This window comes from Podarcis melisellensis, assembly GCF_964234715.1.
Source record: "Podarcis melisellensis genome assembly, chromosome: 7".
NCBI classification, from domain to species: Eukaryota; Metazoa; Chordata; class Lepidosauria; order Squamata; family Lacertidae; genus Podarcis; species Podarcis melisellensis.
The window spans coordinates 32,503,773-32,523,944 of record NC_138539.1 but is presented as its reverse complement, the minus strand read 5'-3'; the positions used below and the strand labels follow the sequence as shown (position 1 = coordinate 32,523,944).

General features: G+C 40.2%; 1 protein-coding gene across 1 annotated transcript in view; it reads left to right on the top strand.

The window, feature by feature from the left end:
• KCNB2 (potassium voltage-gated channel subfamily B member 2) overlaps nt 1-20,172 on the top strand; it is a 239,838-nt gene that overhangs the window by 314 nt on the left and 219,352 nt on the right. Inside the window, exon 2 of the mRNA XM_081919706.1 lies at nt 3,587-3,678. The gene's annotated coding sequence lies outside the window, so the exon portion shown is untranslated. The remainder of the gene's footprint in view (nt 1-3,586; nt 3,679-20,172) is intronic.

The following is a 20,172-nucleotide window of genomic DNA, read 5'->3' as shown; positions in this document are numbered from 1 at the left end:
TCTCATTGTAATTAAACAACAAAAAAGTTTGAAATATACCTATAATGTTAATCTACAGCTTTAGTAAAAAGAATTTTTTTAAAAAAGAAAAACTGCCTAATGCTTGCCCATTTTATAAGGGAAGGTTGAAGGAAATAACAGGGTATGGTTTTCCTAGCAAACAGAAGACTTGAGGGCAGTGGGATAGGAAAGAATGAGCTGGGTTGCAATAGCTACAACTAAGTGATAGGGCTGGACATGAAGTGGGTAGGTGAAAAAAAATATTTTATAAAATTTATACACTGCTTGATTTTTTTAAAATAAACCCTCAAAGATCTTGTTAATGCTCTCAACTCCTCCATTCTACACTCAGGTTCTATATATGTGTAAATGAAACCTCACATCCTAAAGACACTGTACTGTACTGTGTTGACCATCATTCCAACGAAGTCAAACTGTGGAAAATGCTTGGAACCCCTGGAGTGTCTTCCCACTCAGAGATTGGACTGGCACATAACATTATGTAGAATTTATTATTGAAGCTGGGAAAACAAATCTCTTCTGTCCAGCAGCAGCAGTAGCAGACACTGTACTGTAAATACGTCACCATGAACACAAAACTATGGTTCCTTCAGAATTCTGCCCTCTATGACTTTATTATGTCCAGGGCTTTTTTCCCAGCTGGAAGTGAGTTCCAGCAGCTCTCAAGTTAAGTGCCAATTTTATATGTCCAGCTCTCATTGCCATTATAAGAGAACAAGGGAGGTGTTCATGGTGAGTTCCGGCACCTTTTTTTGTAGAAAAATAGCACTGATTATATCCACACGTGCTTGTATTTTTATTTCCACTGCAGGGGCTCATGGCATGTTCAAGAGTGTGCTATTTATCTGGGAAACAGTGCTGAAGAGCAGGGGTCAGCAACTTTTTTCAGCCATGGGCCAGTCCACCATCCCTTAGACCATGTGGTGGGCCGGACTATTTTTTTTGGGGGGGATGAACAAATTTCTGTGCCCCACAAATAACCCAGAGATGCATTTTAAATAAAAGCACACATTCTGCTCATGTAAAAACACCAGGCAGGCCCCACATATAACCCAGAGATGCATTTTAAATAAAAGGACACATTCTACTAATGTAAAAACATGCTGATTCCTGGACCATCTGCGGGCTGGATTGAGAAGGCTATTGGGCCACATCCGGCCCACGGGCATTAGGTTGCCTACCCCTGCTAAAGAGGAACCATTTCTTCTCTACTTCCAATCAAAAACAGGCACGTACACCACACAAACATTTTTTAAATCCAAACTTCTCCTACAACTATGTTTTGACCTTTAAAGGTTATGCAAGACTTTGCTGCTGCTTCAGTCTTCTTCCCATGTAAAGGTGACTACATACACAGTATAAATTTGCAGAGTGTATACCCAGCCAATAGTCAGTGGTAACAGCTCTGACCAACTTTGCCTCACTGAGTAATGATGTGCTATCTGCACCGAGGAAGGCATAAGGAATTTTCCATGGTTTTGATTACAGGGGGCTAAAGCTATCCAGTCCCTATCCCAGTTTGGGGAAGTTTCACAGACATAATTTTATAAGTAATGTTCAAGTTACATGTTAAGCAGAGCTCTCTGATCCTTCTAGCATTTTTCAGCCTGGGCAAAGCAGGGAAAGGTTATTTTTGGGTTAAAATCACCCTCTATAAGGTGCCTTTTTACCTACAAGAGGAGAGGAGATGGAGACCTCCATGGGTGAAAAAGAAGCTGAAAAAATGACTAGAGAGAAGGGGTTAAGCCGTCTTTCTTCATGCACTCTTCTTCCATGCAGTCCTGAGGTATTTGGCTTCCAAAATAAAAAACACAGAAATTTTTTGTACAGCTCCTGAGACTTTCTGCATGCAAAGCATGTGCTCTACCACCAAGCAGCGGTCTCTTCCCAGGTGGCCTGAGATGCCCTGAGAAAAGGATACATTTGTATACGTCTTCCTATAAATATGGATGTATTTCTACATTACTCAGCTGGAATGTGGTACAAAGACACACTGCTTACTAGAAAGATCTAAAAAGATATTTTTACATCATTAACTCCACAGTTCGGTCCATGAAATTTATCACCTACCAGAAAAGAACATCCTAAGACAGAACAAACAAAATTAAATATGGGACAACTACATGAAACTGGTGGGAGGTAATCTGGGTCTACGAGGTTTGGTGTCATCACTATGCTGCCAACACTCAGCTCTATTTTACTAGTAGCATAATATATGCCAGCATGTTTCCCAATATATTGATGCGCACCACCCCAATCTCCGAGCGATGTGAGATTCCAGGGGTCCAGGTGGTTACCCAAGGTTTGGAAATGGTGTCTTTATGATATATGGTTTATTTACAACCTGAGCCTGTGGTGGAGGGACTCATAGCACTACCCTCCAAGGGGTTCTTGCTTTCCCATGGCCTCAGTCTTAGATGTCAGCAGAAATTAGCCATGACACTCTCTGTCGCTCTGTTCCAGCTTGCTGTATTTCATAGACCGTTACCTTTTCCTCCCAAGCTCACATCCTAGCCAGCCGCAATCCTAAAAGAAACTACTCTTTTTCAAACTCTGGCCTTTGGCCTGCGAAATAACTCACAGCTGGAGAGCTGTCTGTCACAGAGCCCCAGCTTTCTTAATGTTACAATAATGGTTCATCACCTTGCCATTGTTAACAACTCATACTTAGCTGCCATCATCAGGCTGGCCTGGCTACTCTGGCCATTAAATTCCTGCTGGATTCAGGGGGCTTGAACCTAACACCTATTAGGAACTAGGGGAATCTGGCACCTCTAATTCACAAGGATGTCTTGAAAGATTTCCAGTGCTCAAAACTAAGCTCCATTGAGTTCAAAGTAGCTTACTTCCAGAAGTCTGTAGGATTGCAGCCTCAGTGAGATGTTATAAGATTTATAATTTAAACATATTTTTATGTTTATTGTTACCTATCCTATCTCAAGGCTTTAAATATGATCGGACAATTAAAAATAAACATGTACATTCTACAAACAGATTTGTTTTGCATTGAACAGACTGTATGCTGTTGAAATAACTGCACAGGACTGCTACTGTTACAGATCTTAGTTTCAACCTTTTATGCATTGCTAATATTTTAGTTCAACTGATCTAACGAGAAGCCAAGTTCCCCAAAGAATAAACAATACAGCAGGATTTTATGGTATTGGTTTGTTCTTTGAGGCTGATTGCATTTTCATCTTTTTAAAGCAGTGTGAGTTTGGAAGCATGAAATAATATTAAGGGGAAATTCTGAGAATGTGGGGAAAAAGATAGTGAAGAATTAGTTCCTAAGGGGAATGAAATAGACTTGTAATATTACTGACCATAGTTTCCTGTTTCCCCATAATGATTCACATAAGTAACCAATTCAAATAAGCAGGCAAAAAGTAGGCAGTATTGTTTTCCCCAGAGTGGACTGAAAACACTTTTATACACATTCTTGCCAATATGAGCTTGCTAATGTAAAACAATGGACCCATTAAGATATGCAAGATTCACTAAAGGTAACCACAGAGTAAACCTTCAATGAAAATATGATTGTTTAATAAATGAACTGTATTCACAGTAAGAACACAATCCTGCCAAACAAAAGAAGCTGACAGATCCTATGCATGTCGACTTAGAAGTAAGCTTCACTGAGTTCCATGGGACACCTTGGTGAGTAAAAGGATGCAGCTATAATCAAGATATGCTTACTTAGGCTAAAGCAATGGCAGATAGACAATTAATTTCAGAATCTATTACGTAATGGGAATAATAAGTGTGGAAGTTTGCATACAGTAATGCTTAGATACTTGAATGTTGCCATTTATTTTTACTGTATTCTGTGACAAAATTGATTTTCACATGAAGGTCCTCTTTCTTCCTGAGGAGGGGATGATGGGCAGAGCTAATACTGCACTTGCAGCCCATCATGTCAGCTGGCCTCTCTGCTTCCAGCCAATCAGGAGAAAACTGAGCGGGAGGGACAGAGGGACACCAAGGTGAATGTGGTCCACCTGAAAGATTGCAAGGCGTGCCTACTCCTAAGGATACAGCCAGTTCCTTCCCAATCTGCCCATCCCTATGCACCTCTTTTTGCTGTAGCTTGTAACATACATTGAAGTAATCTCAGGACTGATGTGAACCCAGTGTTAGCTGCTGGTTGATAGGGCTAGGAAGGAAATTTACATAGGGCTGGAACTAGCAGAATCAGTTTCAAAATCCTATGATATTTGTATTGTTGATTCCGTGGGAGGGATGGTTTATTGTTACTGTTTACCACAGCTTTGTTGCGTCACAATTATCAGAGGGCACTAAGGCGTTCAGCAGGGTTAATAAATGCAAGGTAGCTTGGGATGGGACGTTGGAGCACAGGTGTATGATATCCCATTGCAGGGGTGATGGCAGCAGTGTGCCCTAGATTCTCTCTGTGTGAAAGCCACTCAAATGGCATTAAAGCCATTGATGGCCATCACATACCCCATGACCCAATTCAACTCCACAGCCTGGGCTGAGTTAAGCAATGTGGCAATGTCAAGCATAGAACCTCAGCCTTATGCCATGCTACTTGCCTTTGTGAAGTTGCATCCAATGATGTGGCTAGTATACTTCCAGCTTGGGTGTCCCGTATGTCTGCTCACTCACAACACCCACTGTGCTCTATGAGGGATGATAATTTTCTGAAGGAGATTCCTCAAAGGCATTAAGCCTCCCTCCCTCCCTCCTCCTTATATTCTATTGGACAAATTGGGATTCTTCTCCAGAAATATGATAGAACATTCTCACACAGTCACCTTTCCGCACAGTCAGTTTTTGCATTGTCTTGGTCTAGGTATAGGGGATTTCTTAGTAGTTCAGCAGATTAAAATGCACCTTAAAAAAACAACTGGTTTAATAAGATAGTAATATTTTAATCTCCTCTATGTAACCTAAGAACTTTATAAATAGAAAATACTACTTTTCCTTCAGTCTGGCCAATGCTAAAATGAAGTCACTCACTGTATTAACAGAAAACTGTAATACAAAAATAGCAACCTAAATTAGAATATAAATGTTGCAGAATATTCTTACTTTAGTTTGAGAAGGTAGATTAGCATTACTTTCACAATTTAAACCCCTTAATTGGTTTAAACTTAATATTAACTGAACTCCAATACTGCATTAACAAGCAATATAGTTCCTAACCCCAAAGGATTACAGTCTCTATAACATGACCAGAAGAATGGGAATAGAAAGTGTTAAAAGTTTGGTCAGAGATGGGATGAAGGGGTGGAGAGGGATATGATGGGAAAAACAAATGTATAGAAGAAAGTTACGGTAATAACCAAAGAGCGCTGAGTGAATTGGTGATCCAAAAGTCACTTTGCAAAATAAAGGTGTATTTACAGAGTGTATTTACAAAGGTGTATTTACAGAGGTGTAAATGAAGAAGGGTTTTGGCTTAATATGTAGAGGTAGCAAGGCCTTTCCTTGGCATGAACAGCATCATGGAACAAGGCACAAAGAGCAGAATGCAAGAAGTGAATGAAGTGGCCTGATATTATGGGCACACGTGGAGTGATAACAAAAAGGGAGATGATAGACAATGAGGACAGAGACACAAGCAACAGCAAAATTGTAGCAAAGAGATCTGAATTCATTTAAATATTTTCAGAGCTCGATGATGTGATCATAATGGGATGTAGACTGTGTCTTCTAAAGAAAAGAATAGCATCAAATGCTAAGAGATTTCTTCATTTGTTGATGTTGAAGAAACATATTTTTAAAAATACAAAATACAATGCATGATCATCTTATTGGATTAGCAAAAGCAATATTTTCGTTACCTTTCAAAGAAGTTTTCAGGGGTAGAGGTCTCAGTTCTGCACAAATAACTCCCAAGACACAGCTATCTGACTCTTCATCTGCTGTTTCTTACGTATAATTCAGTAGGGGAGTGCTGCTCGAAGCTGTGTTATGCTTGATGTTGATGCGAAAGTTATTTATGTAAGAGATGTCTGGCCAATGAACAATGTGGGAGGAGCGTTCATTTTCAGAATGTCCTCCAGGACCTTATTTTGTTTCAATATTCCATTTTCAAGACTGGCAGCGTTATATCAAGAGAGTTTCTAATGCTTCAACTTGGTTAGGTGGTCACAGGAGGGCATGTGTTGACCTTCTCAGTGAACTAATTGCTTTTAATGGATAGTCTAAACAGCAGTGTACAGGAATACAGTCTGCATAGTTAGAATCACTGTCCTGATAAGTGAATTTTTAAAACTCATGAAAAGGAATGTGATCAGTATCTAATGCATTATGGCATAGTGGAAAGGTTGCACATACTTCCCCCCTCCCTGAAAGTAAATTGTCCCTGTTTGCTTTGCTTTGCATTGAAATGGGGAGGGGGAGAATGTTTCCTTCATTAAGTTAATTCTCTAATGCACTTTAAGTTTATAACCAGCAAAAGTATCAATGTGTGTGTCCTTTCAGCATTTTGTTGACATGTTGGCTTTATGAGAACATTTTGCGTGACAGAAAATCTCTTTAAAGAACAGCTGTTGTGGCTACTTGATTAGTCACTTCCCAAACTACACAACTGACTGTTTCTTATTTGGTAAATGATTCCTCTGGTTCTTTAAAGAATCACCTATGTGGTTTGAAGAAACTAAAATACTTTCTTTATATACGTTTACAAAGACATTCAAAACACAAATGGGAAATCTGGAGTACTTTAAAAAATCAGTCGATTTTGCCCCTCTTATTCCATTTCCCCCCCAAAATACAGCATATTTCCCATTTGTGTTTTGAGTTTCTTTGTGAATATATACAAAGTATTTTAGTATCTTTAAACCCCGCCATTGATGACTTTGCTCTTGGCAAAATCTTTATTTATGCAATAATATTTACACACAGTTCTTTTCTTCTAGACAAAAAGGTGCTGGCACTCACAATGAAGTTGTTATATTAAGTGCCACATTTTTAACCAGTGCTTTTCTTCTAGAAAAAAAGGTGGTGGTATGCATACCCTTGAGTACTCCTGTGGGGAAAAAAGCACTGCTTACATAGAAGACATTCTCATTGTTTGTGGCCAAAGTTGGTCTGGTAAATACGGATAATCTGAAATTCCTGCCTAAAATATTATTATAACTGTCTTGATTATCCTGAACAGGCCTATTGCTTTGGCATATTCTGATTAACCTTGATACGAGACAAAGGCTTAATGGAAGGTCTAGATGACTAGCTTATCACTGTATGCTTCTTACAGATAAGTTCTCATAACCCAGTAGCTAAGTAAGCCTTCAAGTTGCTTGTGTTAAGTAGAATGTGTGAGATTAAAGAATGTACATCTGTATTTTGTGTGGGCCCCTAACAAGTATTATATGGATATAAAATATTTTATCAAATTACTTGCAAGTTCTTTATGAAAATTTAGTTTATTTTATAAAATGATTTATTATTTATTTATACAATAGTGCTAAATGTAACATGCAAGAACACATTTCAGAAGTTTTCTAAATGTTCTTAAGGAGCTAGTATTTCTTTAAAAAGTCTTGCCCAAATGATCTCTCTGAGCTTCTCCTAAAGGAGAAAAGAAGAAAACAAATATATGTAAGGGTAGTATCAGAAGCCTTCTGGATTTCTCTTTGAACTGGATCTAATATTTATACTCATATAGGTAAGCAATAATCCCTAATTTTTTAAAAATGTAAATCTTAATATAAGATTGATGTGTCAGGTTAGGCAAAATAATCAAAAAGTGTCAGCAGCTGCAATGACCTGGCTAAAACTAATAGAGGGTGACCTAGATGCTGTTACTTTTTTATAATATAAGACTTGTTAGTCACTTACTATCCAAAGGTCTCCAAACAATTTACATTTAAAAACATAAACATAAATACATTGTACCATAACCCTCCCGAAACCCCTACAGAACTTTAAACAGAATGCACAGAAAGGACAGGAAAAAAGAAAGAATTTATATATCAATCAACACAGCTCACATACTAAACTATTTGCTATTAAGAGACAAGCAAAATTGTCCATGATGTATCAAGACAAAATTGGAAAATGCTATTGCAAATATATAAAGCAACATAAAGACGTGGCATATGTTTTTAGAGCCTTCATACCAAGTGTCAATATAGACAGATAGAAATCTTTGACTTTTATATATAGCTGTAAAAAGTTCAATACATTTGTTTTTGGAAAGTCAGTGTTGTTGTAGAAACTGACCACAAGTGCCCAGTATCTGTTACCAATAAAGAATTAGCAGGCACCTTTTCTGGGATCCAGAGACTCTTTCCCAATTTCAGCTGTATGACTTAACTATTGACTTCTGTCCAGAAAAAAAAAATCTAGTTATAGAGGATCAGTTATTCAGAGCATATGACAGAAAAGATGAAAAACAATAAAGAAAATATGGCCCAGCACAGGCTGAACAGGTCACTATTTGTGCATACCTGCTCCATATTTTCATTTAAGACAGAATGAACTGTAATCGAAGAGGTATTGTTCAGAAGCCATAGGTGGAGAGTGCCCAAGGATTGCAAAAGGAAATGCTTCAGAGAAAACATGAGGGGACCTGGGCACTGAGAAATATAAAACAGAAACCAGAGAGGTATTACACTGTTCGTATATGAATCTGCATATGTAGTTGTTGTTTTTACCTGTCTATGTAGTGGATTGGAGCAGGTTGATAAATGCGATAGATACTAAAAATGTTGGACTAGGCAACAAAAGAGCCTTTTTAGAGATTTTATGTAAATATGAACGCTGTTCAGTTTGTTCTTTGTATTCTAATTGTCTCAATCTCTACATTTGCTGATACAGTATTGTAGTTTGTTGCACTGACTGAGCTATAAATGCTTAGTACTTCTTTCTTGACACCTTTCTAAAAATAGGATAATCAAGCATGATCATTTCATATGAATATTGGATTTTCTTCATGGTAATTTGTGTCTCCTGTCTTCAGCACACACAAATATATATGTGCACTTTATCGTTAGCAGCTGCAATGTGGGTGTGGCTATATCTTAAAGAGTTCTATCCCATCTTCCATTGTTGCCAGTTCTAGGTCAGGTTAGAAGCATAAAATATAATTGCTTCTGAGTTTGTGGGTGCCAGACTTCTAATTCTTGGATCTAGCAACTGTTGGAATTTAATCAAGGCTTGGTGTGTTAAACTGGGTGCCAGACCTCTCAAATCATTGGATCCAGCAAGTGTTAAGGGGCAAAGGTAGATGCATAACTCAGAATAACTGACAATGGTCGTACACCAAAAGAAATAAATGCTTTCATTTGTGGACTAATTTCTTCATTTGATATAGTGTAGAGTTCACATTATTGTCCAAGAACAATCCTTTTAAGTAAAATGGGCACTCAGAAGTTGTGTTTTAAAATCAGATACACCTCATGTATCACACAGGTCAGGAACGCTCTCTTTCATTTAAAACTGAGGCTTGCAGTTGCATAGCTACAAAATGAATGTAATAAATATTCTAGCAGCACAGTTTGCCTTGGAATGGGCAGAGTAGTGTCTGCATTTCCATTATAAATCCATTATAAAGGGAGCAATTTTTCATACTGAAATCTGTCCATAAATATAGCTCTGACTGCAATCGAGTACGTACCTGATACAAAATTCAAACGTTTGCTTGATGGAACTTGAAGACAAAGAACTATTTAGACAGATTGAACATTACTTCAACTTATTAAGCCATAGAATTAGAGCGATTGCTGTTTAATGTTTTTGTAATATTTGAATTTTATATATATAATTTTTATTTCTTTTCCATTTAATAATATACATTCACACCATTATTATCCACTTTACCTCCCTGCCTCTTTAGAGCCTCACGACTTCCAGTCGTAATATTTGAATTTTTAGCAAGTTAATAGGACTTCCATTGTTCCTTTTTCTCTACGTTCACAGGAAGTTGGGTTCATAATTAACATTAAGCCACGCTATGGCTTGGAGGGAATGAGCACACATGCTGGTGCTTAGTGAGAAATTTGTGACTGCCTCTCTCCTCTCCCTCCTTTGCGATTGCCAGGTGCTAAGCCATTGTTTGGCTTAGTGCTATGCCCAAACAAACTATGGGCTACAACCAAGGTTTGTTCATGGTTTAATCAGAAGACACAAAGTATAAAATATACATATGAAGATATAACCAGCCAAACTATAAGGAGAATTCTGGGACCCAGGGAGAAAAATGGGCACATGGAGTGAGGTTACAGTTGATGATATAAAGAAAGCAGGCAAAACAGTACAAAGGATCTAACTTTGTATGGCTTCAGATTTATTATATATCTATACCCTGCATTTGTTCCTGACAGGACTCAGGGCGGCTTATGGAGAAAAACAAGAACCACTAAAAATATAGAAAAATCCATCATTAAAATACAAAATGGAATTAAAGCTATGTATCACATCTGTTTAAAACATATCAATAATTACAATAAGGCACTAGCCCTTTAATTAAAAGCAGTCAGTTCATAGAAGCCTGTTGGAACAAGGTCTTCACTTGCTGATAGGACAGCAAGGAGGGACCCAATCAACTTCTCTCCTGTGTCCCCACCAAGTGTTCCTGTGAGAATGGTGGGACCAGTGCTTTTTTTCCTAGAAAAAAATATGCTGGGACCGAGTTCCGGCGAGTTCCGGCTGAAAAAAAGCACTGGGTGGCACCAAGAGAAGGACCATCCTTGAAGATCCCAAAGCATGGGCAGGTTTGTATGAGGGAATTCGGTCTTTCAGATAGCTAGGACCTAAGCTCATCATCATGAAGCTGTATTGAATGAGGCCATTTAGCTCAGTTCCTAAATGTGAAACTAAATACAGAAAATTGAATATACACTATTATCTGTTGCTGTTAAAATGCTAACCATAAGCTCCATCAGATTTTCTATTTCTAGTGACTGGAAGCAGTTACATCTCTCAGGTGTAATTTCATTGCATTGTTCATAAAAACACTATTAAGTAACACCCAATCAACCTTATGCATAGCAATTATACAGAAGATTCCCTTGGTAGTTAGTGGGATTGCTGTGATGCTCAGTATGCTCAACAGTTTTTGTTAAAATCAGTTTGCTATCTTATGGCATTCATTGGAGAAGTAAGATATACATATGTGAAACATATACAAACAGGAGGAGGTGTGGTAGTTGGTGGATATTAAAATGAGGGCAGGAGGGACAGGAGTCTTGGGTAGGAGGTAAAGAGGATAGGAGGAGAGGTGCCTCTTCTACAGTGCATTTCGCATGCTTCCGTTTAGCTCAGCACAGCTTACAGAGTTTCAGGAAAGTGCCTGAAGGCAAAAGGCCGGGGCCTTCTGAGGCAGTGGATCGGGACCCACTACCACAGCTGGCCCTGGGCCTGTAGGCCCCCATTAACTTTTTTGTGGCTCAGCACAGGCTCAAGACTGTCATCGTAATTTCCCCACAATGCAGTGCTGTTGCATAATTCACAGGCACTGCATTGTGGATAAATCAAAGTAAGTGAGATTGCACTGGCATGGGCCCGGCATGGCCGTCAGCACTGATACTGCATTCTGGTGAAATTCAAATGGTGGCCATGCCAGTGAGACCAGCCATGTGAGCACCCATTCACCACTGGACCATCTCCACCAGCTATACCCTTAAAGTGAGGGACCAGCTACAGTTGAGGGATCCACTCCTGAAACCTGATGCCAGCCCTGTATATTTTGGAAATCGTAGGCCAGGAGTCACCAACCATTTTTGACCAGTGACCATGATTGGAATTTTGAGGAAGTGCTGTGGGTGCTAGTCACAAAACGCTGCTGTGGCATAACACAAAATGGTTGCTACATCTAAACAAATAAGACTACCACAAAATGGTGTGGGCATGCCCACCCCTACCAGCCACCCCATCAATGCAAAAAAGGCATCTACAGCAGCCATTGTCATGTTCTCTCAGAGAGAGAAGCTCTTTGCACCAATCCTGTTCAGAATAGAAGGAAGGCTGGGTTTCCAAGTGTAAAAGGGACGTGCTCAGTGTAGAAGAGGCTAAACCAGTGCAAACAGGAACTCAGCAGGAAGAAGAAATAAGTCTCGCATGCATTGTGGAATTTTAAGAAGATTCATACTGAGGCGCCACATGAAGTACTGGTAGCTGCAGGCATTATGCTGGTGATACTACTGCATGCCATTTAAGCACAAGGATCAATATTGTCTTATTTGTTATTCTGGGATAGGTCAGTCAGTAGAGCATGAGATACTTATTCTCAGCATTGTGGGCTCAAGCCCCACATTGGACAAAAAGATTCCTGCATTGCAGAGGGTTGGGCCTAGATGACGCTAGTGGTCCCTTCCAACTCCAAATTTCTATGATTCCTCTTCAGGGAAATAGCAAAAGAAAAGAAAGAAAATGTTAAGTTACTCCAACTGACGTCCTGGTCTGGAAGTGAACCAACAGATACTGTGAGCATGTTAAATATTCTTCATATGGGCTGTGAAAGTCTCACACAGCTGGCTGAATTTGTATGTAAAATAATTTAATAAAATGGCTCTTACTAAGTTTTTTCTAGATAACGAAGCACTGTTTTAAAAAATAATAATCCATAAACACAGTTCCTGAGACTTAGTTGTTTATTTTGTCTTTGTGGTGCATGGAATGCATACACAATTCATGATAAGACATATTTACTACCATTTTATATACCTAAGTAGAAAGTAAGTGTGTCGTGCTCCCAGTAAAACAGAACTATATTTCTTAGTTTGAGGAGGCTAGCTTCCCATTCTGAAAAAGAACCATGCCCCATAATGGATTCTGCTTGCCTTTGTATGTTGGAGTTAGCACTCAGATGTGTACTTAACTGACAGATCTTGGCTGATTCCTATTCTGTGTACACATTACCTCTTGTATATAATGTTTTAAAAATCTCTGTTTAATTTACATGAAGATAAACATGTTTATACAAGCACCAGGTGTGGTGTACTAATGGACTGTGGTAAATCCAAACTCCTCCTAAAGGGTAGGGGGAAATGCACTAAGTGTCATAGCATAGTTCATCTCGTTTGCAGAAATGGATAAGATGCTTATTTTAGGCATCTGTGTTAAAAGCATTAGCTGGGTGAGAGAAGAAAACCTAGGAAATGGAAACATTTTGAAAGGCTGCTTTCACATTTCCAGTGTCTGGCTTTTCAACTGGATCTTAAAATGTTGGCCAGGGTGAAATTGACAGATTTGCCCATCCTTACTCACGTCACTGCCTCTCCTTTCTCTCTTCATTTTATGGTAAAAAATTAATTTCTTAACAAGGAGTTGGCATGACTGCGCTTTTCATTGTAGACACCCAGAGGCATACCTAGGAGTTCATGAAACCTCCCCCACCAGGTGCACAGGTCCAGGAGCACAAAAATTACCTATCAGACGATGGAATGTATGCGTGTGGCAGTGCGCCGCACACTGTTGCCACAGGATCAAACACAGGAGAAGCTTCTATGGCACAAAGGCATGAGATTTTATTCACCTTTTCTCTTCACCTCACCCTCACTCCAGATGTATTTGTGTCACATAAAATGTACTAATTTCTAAAAAAAAATTTTTTGGGGGGGTTGCTGAAACAGTTCTTTTTTAAAAAAAACTATTAAGTACAAATTAGAAAACATACATATTTACAACAAAAGAAAATACAAAAGAAAAAGAAAATACATATAACCAAGGAAAAAAATTAGAGAATAAAATTAGATAAAGAAGTTAGAGAAATAGTTCTTTGAAAAGGGTGCAAGGGCAAAATGGAAGAGTAATGAAATCCCCTCTATACAAGATTGGATCCAAAAGCTGACAGAGTATGCCGAATTAGATGATTTATCAGAAAAAATAAAGAATAAATCAAAACAGGAATTTGTTTTCAAAAGAATATCTGAAAAATAAATATAGTAGTTTAAATTCTGTTGCAGCATTCGAGGAACTTCAGTAATAGTTGCAAGGTAGATATAAGAAATTAGATTTATTGAGAAGAAGTTTAATTATGATAAAAGTGTGCATTGGCAATAAGTAATATGAATTTGAAATATGGAATAGACGGGAGGTTGGGTCTTTAGTGTTAAGACCAATAGATGTTTTATTGTTTGCTAAGAAAATTATGTGTCTATGGTTATTTTTGTAATTTGTGTGTAATTTGGTATTTGAGTTTTTTCCCCTGTTTTTCTTCTTTTTTCTTGTTGTATAAATAAAAAACTTTATTTAATAAAAAAAAGGAAGAAAAGGGTGCAAGGGACCAAAGGATGCATCTGTAGACACCTTGTTTGTAGAATCTGCTAATTTATTTTGTTATGAAGCTAAACATGTCTACCTCTTGATAATAGAATCTGACTTTGATAATCCTATATCATACCCCTAATTGCTTGTGCATGGCTTTATATCAAGATGCGTATATGTGCATACATGTAAGTGGTAAAAAAATTCAGCAAGAGGAGAATTGCATCTGTTCTTGAAACATGAATAGTACATAGGACATGAGGGACCTCTGATGATCCTAGAAAGTACAATATGTGGGTTTGTTGAGGTTGCATTTCTGTACTCATTTACCTGAATTGAAAACCCCATTATACTCAAAGAGACTGATTTCTGAGTAGGCGTGTACAGGACTGCACTGCATGTGATCTTAGAACAAATTCCACATGTTTGCCAGCTGACAGAGAATGCTCATTTCTTCAATAATTGGGCTGAAAAGTTCTGGGAATTGGGGAAGAGTTCGTCCTCCCTCCCTTCGTCATCTTCTTACTGACCTTCAATGTCCACAAAAAAACTAATGTAGGAATATGTGGCTGGCAGACTATGAAAACATTGTGTGTTCTAATAAATCTTGCAGACTTTTTATTGTTATTGCAATGCTGACTTCAAGCACTTACCTAGATGGGTAACTATCAAATCTATCTCAAGTTGTCCAGATCAAATAGCCAGAGATAAGGCAGCATTTCTCGCTTCTTGCTGTATAGCAATTTGGAAGAGAGAGGAAATCCACCAAAGTCTGAAGCAAAGTTCATGCTAATATACCACATTGTAACCCCTTGCCCTGCACTTTGCTCTTTTGGTTTGGCCATCAGGCAGCTTGCTGGGTAATGATATAGTCTGAGTTCCGCTGCTCCCTTTCGCAATAAAGACAATCATTTCCTAATGTAGTTTTCAATTGCTTTGGGAGTCGGGGGAGTCAAGGGAGCCCTTCTAATTGTGGCTGAACAATCTGAACAGTGCCATTTTCAAACTTTTTCCTCTGAGGGCAGCAGGATGGAGATCAGTTCCTTTTAGCTTTTAACATTACAGTGTTCAGATTTTAAAGCTTTTACGCCAGTGTTGGAGCCTTTGCTTCACTTTTTTGGGAAAAAAAATCAAATGGGAACTGGCAGAGAATTGTGAAGTAGCAGATTTAGCAAGCAACATTAATGAGCACTTAAAGTTTGGTTGTTACCACAAAAGACTGATAAACAATATTCATTGGGGGTTAGAATGAAGATAGTGAATAGAGAAAAAGTAGTTTCGAAATCCTAGAACGGAGCAAGGAAGATAACTGGCCTGGGATTCGGGATGGATCAGCAAAAGGAAGTACAGGCAGCAACCATTTTATGTGCATCTGATACGTGCACCTCCTAGAGCAAAATCCTCCTAGGAGGCTTAGTTTGGTCATAATCAAGTATACATTTCCAGAGTTAATGCTAAACATTACTTTTGTTAAATGAGCCACCAAAGCTACCACACAGCCAGGAAAATTGGTGTCCCAGGCTTGTTAGACGCCTCTGCTCATGTACTATGTGAAATCAAAGGGGCACATGGGTTGCCAGATGTGAACTATATTAGCATTATTTGCATCTCTCCTACCCCACTATTTGGAGTTTGCAAGCTGCAGAGAAAGGGGTTGGGATCAAAGTACCATGTGGGCAGACAGGCTGTAAAAGGGACAGAGAACATGGTATTTTGCTGTTTTGAAGCCAAGATCGCTGTGCCTATGGGAGAAGCAAGAGATTCTCTTGGAATGTGAATACTCTGAATTTCCTCCTTCTAGACTCAGGTTGTATATATGTATAAATAAACCGAATATACTAAAGACACCACAGTCTCTGCTATGCCTCATTTCCAAAGGAAACACAGACCTGGACCCCTGGAATCTCACTTCGCTCTGAGATTGGGGTAGTGTGTAACAGTACAATATCAGAATGAGCTGAAAACAGGGTTGTGGTCATTAGTACTGTTTAAATGACCAATTAAGTCAGAGCATTGGCTGTAAGCAATAAAATATATTTGTTGCCATTGAATTTCATTCAAAGTTTTTGATTATTTTGAATATTTCCTATACATTTCTATTTCCTAAAACTGGCCAGGTTGGAATGGCAACTTCACATACAGCTGACTATGGGAGCAATTTGTATTCTGAGCCAAATCTAATGTTTTTATCAATTCAACATTCAAAATAATGAAGATGCTCAACTACTTTTTCTGTCTTTTGACAAATGCTCAAAGAACAACTTAATATCGCAACCAATGGATGGCAGTGTTTCTGCAGTATAGTTGAGAAAGTACCCTGAAATAAGTTGTGGCAAAGAACTGTCAATTATTTCTGAGATTTTGTGAGCCACAAACACTATAGCTGTGGTGTACTAGAACACATTTACTTATTTATTTGAGATATTTTTGCCTACTCTTTATTTTAAAAATCCCAGAGTAGGGTACTGTATCTCAGATGTAAGATATATACAATGTAAAAACTTCATCAACAAGTCACACGGATCCAGCAAGGCAGGCAAACCCATCTCCACCAATGACCAAGTTAACCTGGATAATAGAACATAGATTATAGTACCAGTTACAGATAGGTAGCCGTGTTGGTCTGCCATAGTCAAAACAAAAAAAATTCCTTCCAGTAGCACCTTGAAGGGTCTGGAAACTTCTGTTTCAGTGTATCTGAAGAAGTGTGCATGCACACGAAAGCTCATACCAAGAACTGACTCAGTTGGTCTTTAAGGTGCTACTGGAAGGAATTTTTTTTGTTATAGATTATAGTAGCGTTCCAAGCATAGGTGACATATTATGTTGAAACCCTTGTAAATTTTTAAACTGGTTAACATCTTTTATTGGCCTGTTCTCTGTTAACTGGTGGTAGTTGTTCCTCTGGATTTGAAGGCTGATTTTAGCTGCTTGGCTTATTGTGTTTACCGATTGATTAGTTGTATTGTTATATTGGATTGTTTCAACTTTTTATTGTACATTGCCTAGAGGAATGTGAGCTCAGTAGCAACTCATCCTTGCTTGTTTTCAGCATCTAGTACTCCAGCATCCAATACTACAAATATTGAGGCTGTTTAGCTTTCTGCACCAAGCAACCCCCAAACTGCTATGCTGCAGAGGGTCTGGGTGATGCATAAGGGCGGACCTCTGAGTGCTGCCTAGACCTACTGCTGAGGAATTGTAAAGAAAAGGGATTCCTCTCCCTTACTTTCACTATCTACATACTAGGGATGCAGATGAACTATTCAAGAAAAGCCCTGGATGTTCCCCTCCCCATTTGTACATGGGTTTACAAAATAAAATAAAAAATCAGGGTAACACCTTGGGATAACAACCTGAGCTATCACCTTCTGGAGCTTGGTTATATAAACAAGTCACAAACATTATTTTGCCACATGTTCTGAGCCAATAAAGCAGTGGCAGCAGAAGTTTTCTGCATCTTTTAGCAAAGTGTCAGGTGAATAATATTCTAACATTCTTAGCTTAGAAAATAAGCTACTGAGGATTAATTGTTAAGAGACAAAAGCCAGGCTGGTGAGTTGTAGCAACACAGGGGCCATAGTCTAATGAGTATATGAACTCTCTTTACAGCTGACCTTAAACCATGGTGTACACTGACTTTTAATGACTTGCATACACCAAAAGCTGTTTTCAGATTTTCCCACATGTACCTCTGATAATGTTCAGAAGTATGTTGCTATTAAAGCACTATGCCAAAACCAACATATATATTTTTTTTAATTCATTGCTGCCAATTGGATACTTAGCTGGTGATGGAATACTTCATTATCCATAAGTACGGATGGGATTGAGATAAGAATTTGCTATTAATGACTGTTTCACAACTACTTCGTTGTGGCTGAAGAACATTTGGCTCGCTTGTAAAACTGTGATAGGACTCTCTGCCTTTGTTTGTAAATACCTATGTCAGTAGAGCTGTGGGCTAATCTTTTAAATGGATGTTGTTGTTGTTGTTGTTGTTGTTGTTGTTGTTGTAAGTTGAACTCCAACATATCTGGAGGGCATTAGGTTGGCAAAATACTAGACAGACATTTCTTTCTTTCTTGAATTCTAGAAAGGCTTTTATACTCACTGGTGCACTCAAATCTTGCAGAAAGCAGGATTGAACTCCTTGCACATGAGGTTGGCCACTGTCTTCCCTCACCACCCTCTCAGGCCCACTTTGACAAGTGGGTATAAAATCTCTTCAAGGAACACAAGAAGCTGCCTTATACTCAGTCAGACCATTGGTCCATCTATACCTGGAGGACACCCCAGATCATGGAGTATAGCAAGATGGCATATGTCAGAGTCACCCGTCTGGTCCCAGCTCACAAGAGACCCAGCTCCAATCCGGTTTATTTACAGAAAGTCTTTATTGAAGATCATGGTTGCGTTTACACTCCATCTTTGTGACTCTACGTCTGTACCGTTAGATCGCTGAAGTACCCTCTGAATCTGTCCCGCCTCGGCACCAATTTAAGAGGCTTGTGCTGGACCACCTCTTCCTCTCCTTCCTTTTCCGCAGGGTCTTTCTGCCCCCCTGGGTTCCCCCTCGCCGGGACTCGCCCGAGGCTGAATCCTCAGACGCCTCCGCCCCCCTCCTTCTCGCTTTGGGGCCGGGCTCCTCCCCAGGGCTCTCCTCACTTCCGCGCGCCTCTACATTTGAACTTGGCGCGCGTACGTTGCTTCTGACCTTTCTCTCGACCGCTACACTGCTCCCGGTGCTACTCTCCACCCCTTCCGGCTGAGCGTCCTGCTCCGATCTTCTCCCCTGTCTCCTTCACGCTCTGCTCCCTCTGACACCCTGGTAACTCCACCCCCTTCACTCCGTTCCGGCTGAGAAGCTGGCTCCTGTGTCCTACTCCTACTGAGGCTTCTCCCTTCGCTCCCCTGTTCCTCCCTGCTTCCCCCTTGGTCCCCCTTTGGTCTGACCAGGGGGGCTCCCTTCTGGGAGTCTTCTGACTCACTGGACAAACTCATGGACGACCTTTGGTCATCGTCATCCTCCTCCTCATCTCTCTGGGATTCTTCCCCCTCGCTCTCTGTCTCCTCCCCCATCTGCTCTTCTCTCCCTGAAACCCTGACATCCATCCCCCCCTCGAAGCCCCCCTTCCCCCCTCCCGCTCGTCGGGTGCAGGTCGTGGAAGCTGCGGCTCTTCTGGGGTAGATTCGGGATACAGGTCGTCTACTTCAATGTCCTCCGCTGGCAGTTCTGTGTATGTGTATTCGAACCCGGGTTCTTCACCCAACGCGGTCTCAGTCTCTTCACCCTTTGCTACTTCGTCTGGTGCTGCCCGCCAAGGACCCATCATCCACCTCTTACGCCATTCCTCCTCTGGTTGCTCCTCCCACCAATAAGGGGTTTCCGTGTCCACCCCCGAGCACGATCCCCTGGGCGGGCTTGATTCTGGTGTTCCCCCCTCAGCGGAAGAAAAGCCCCTGAACGTGGTATCTGACAATGTGGGCGTGAAAAGCCAGTCATCAAAGTACTCAGCTGGCATGGGTCTATGTGGGAAAAGTGCATGGAACTCATCTTTCAAAAGGGGTTCGTCTAACGCGTAGCCTGGCACCCAACTATTGGCAGTGGCTGGGGTGCCCTCTCTGGCGAGAAAGTATTCAACTCCCTCTTCCCCCCATCTCGAGTCCAGTATCTCTGTGACCTCGTTGAGTGGTTCGGCCCTAGGCGACCCCCCCCTCTTGGGCGACTCTTTGCGCGGGTCTGGTACTGTTCCTGACTCTTGAAACCTGTGTGGGGCTTTGTAGGGAGTGAGCACCGACCTATGAAAGACCGGGTGCACTCTGGAGCCTTCTGGAAGGGCCAGGCGAAATGCTACAGGATTGATCCTAGCCTCAACCTGGTAGGGTCCTAGCTGCCTGTGTTCTAGCTTCTTCTTGGCTAACGATCTGGCTGGCATCGCTTGGGCCGCTAACCATACCCAATCCCCCACC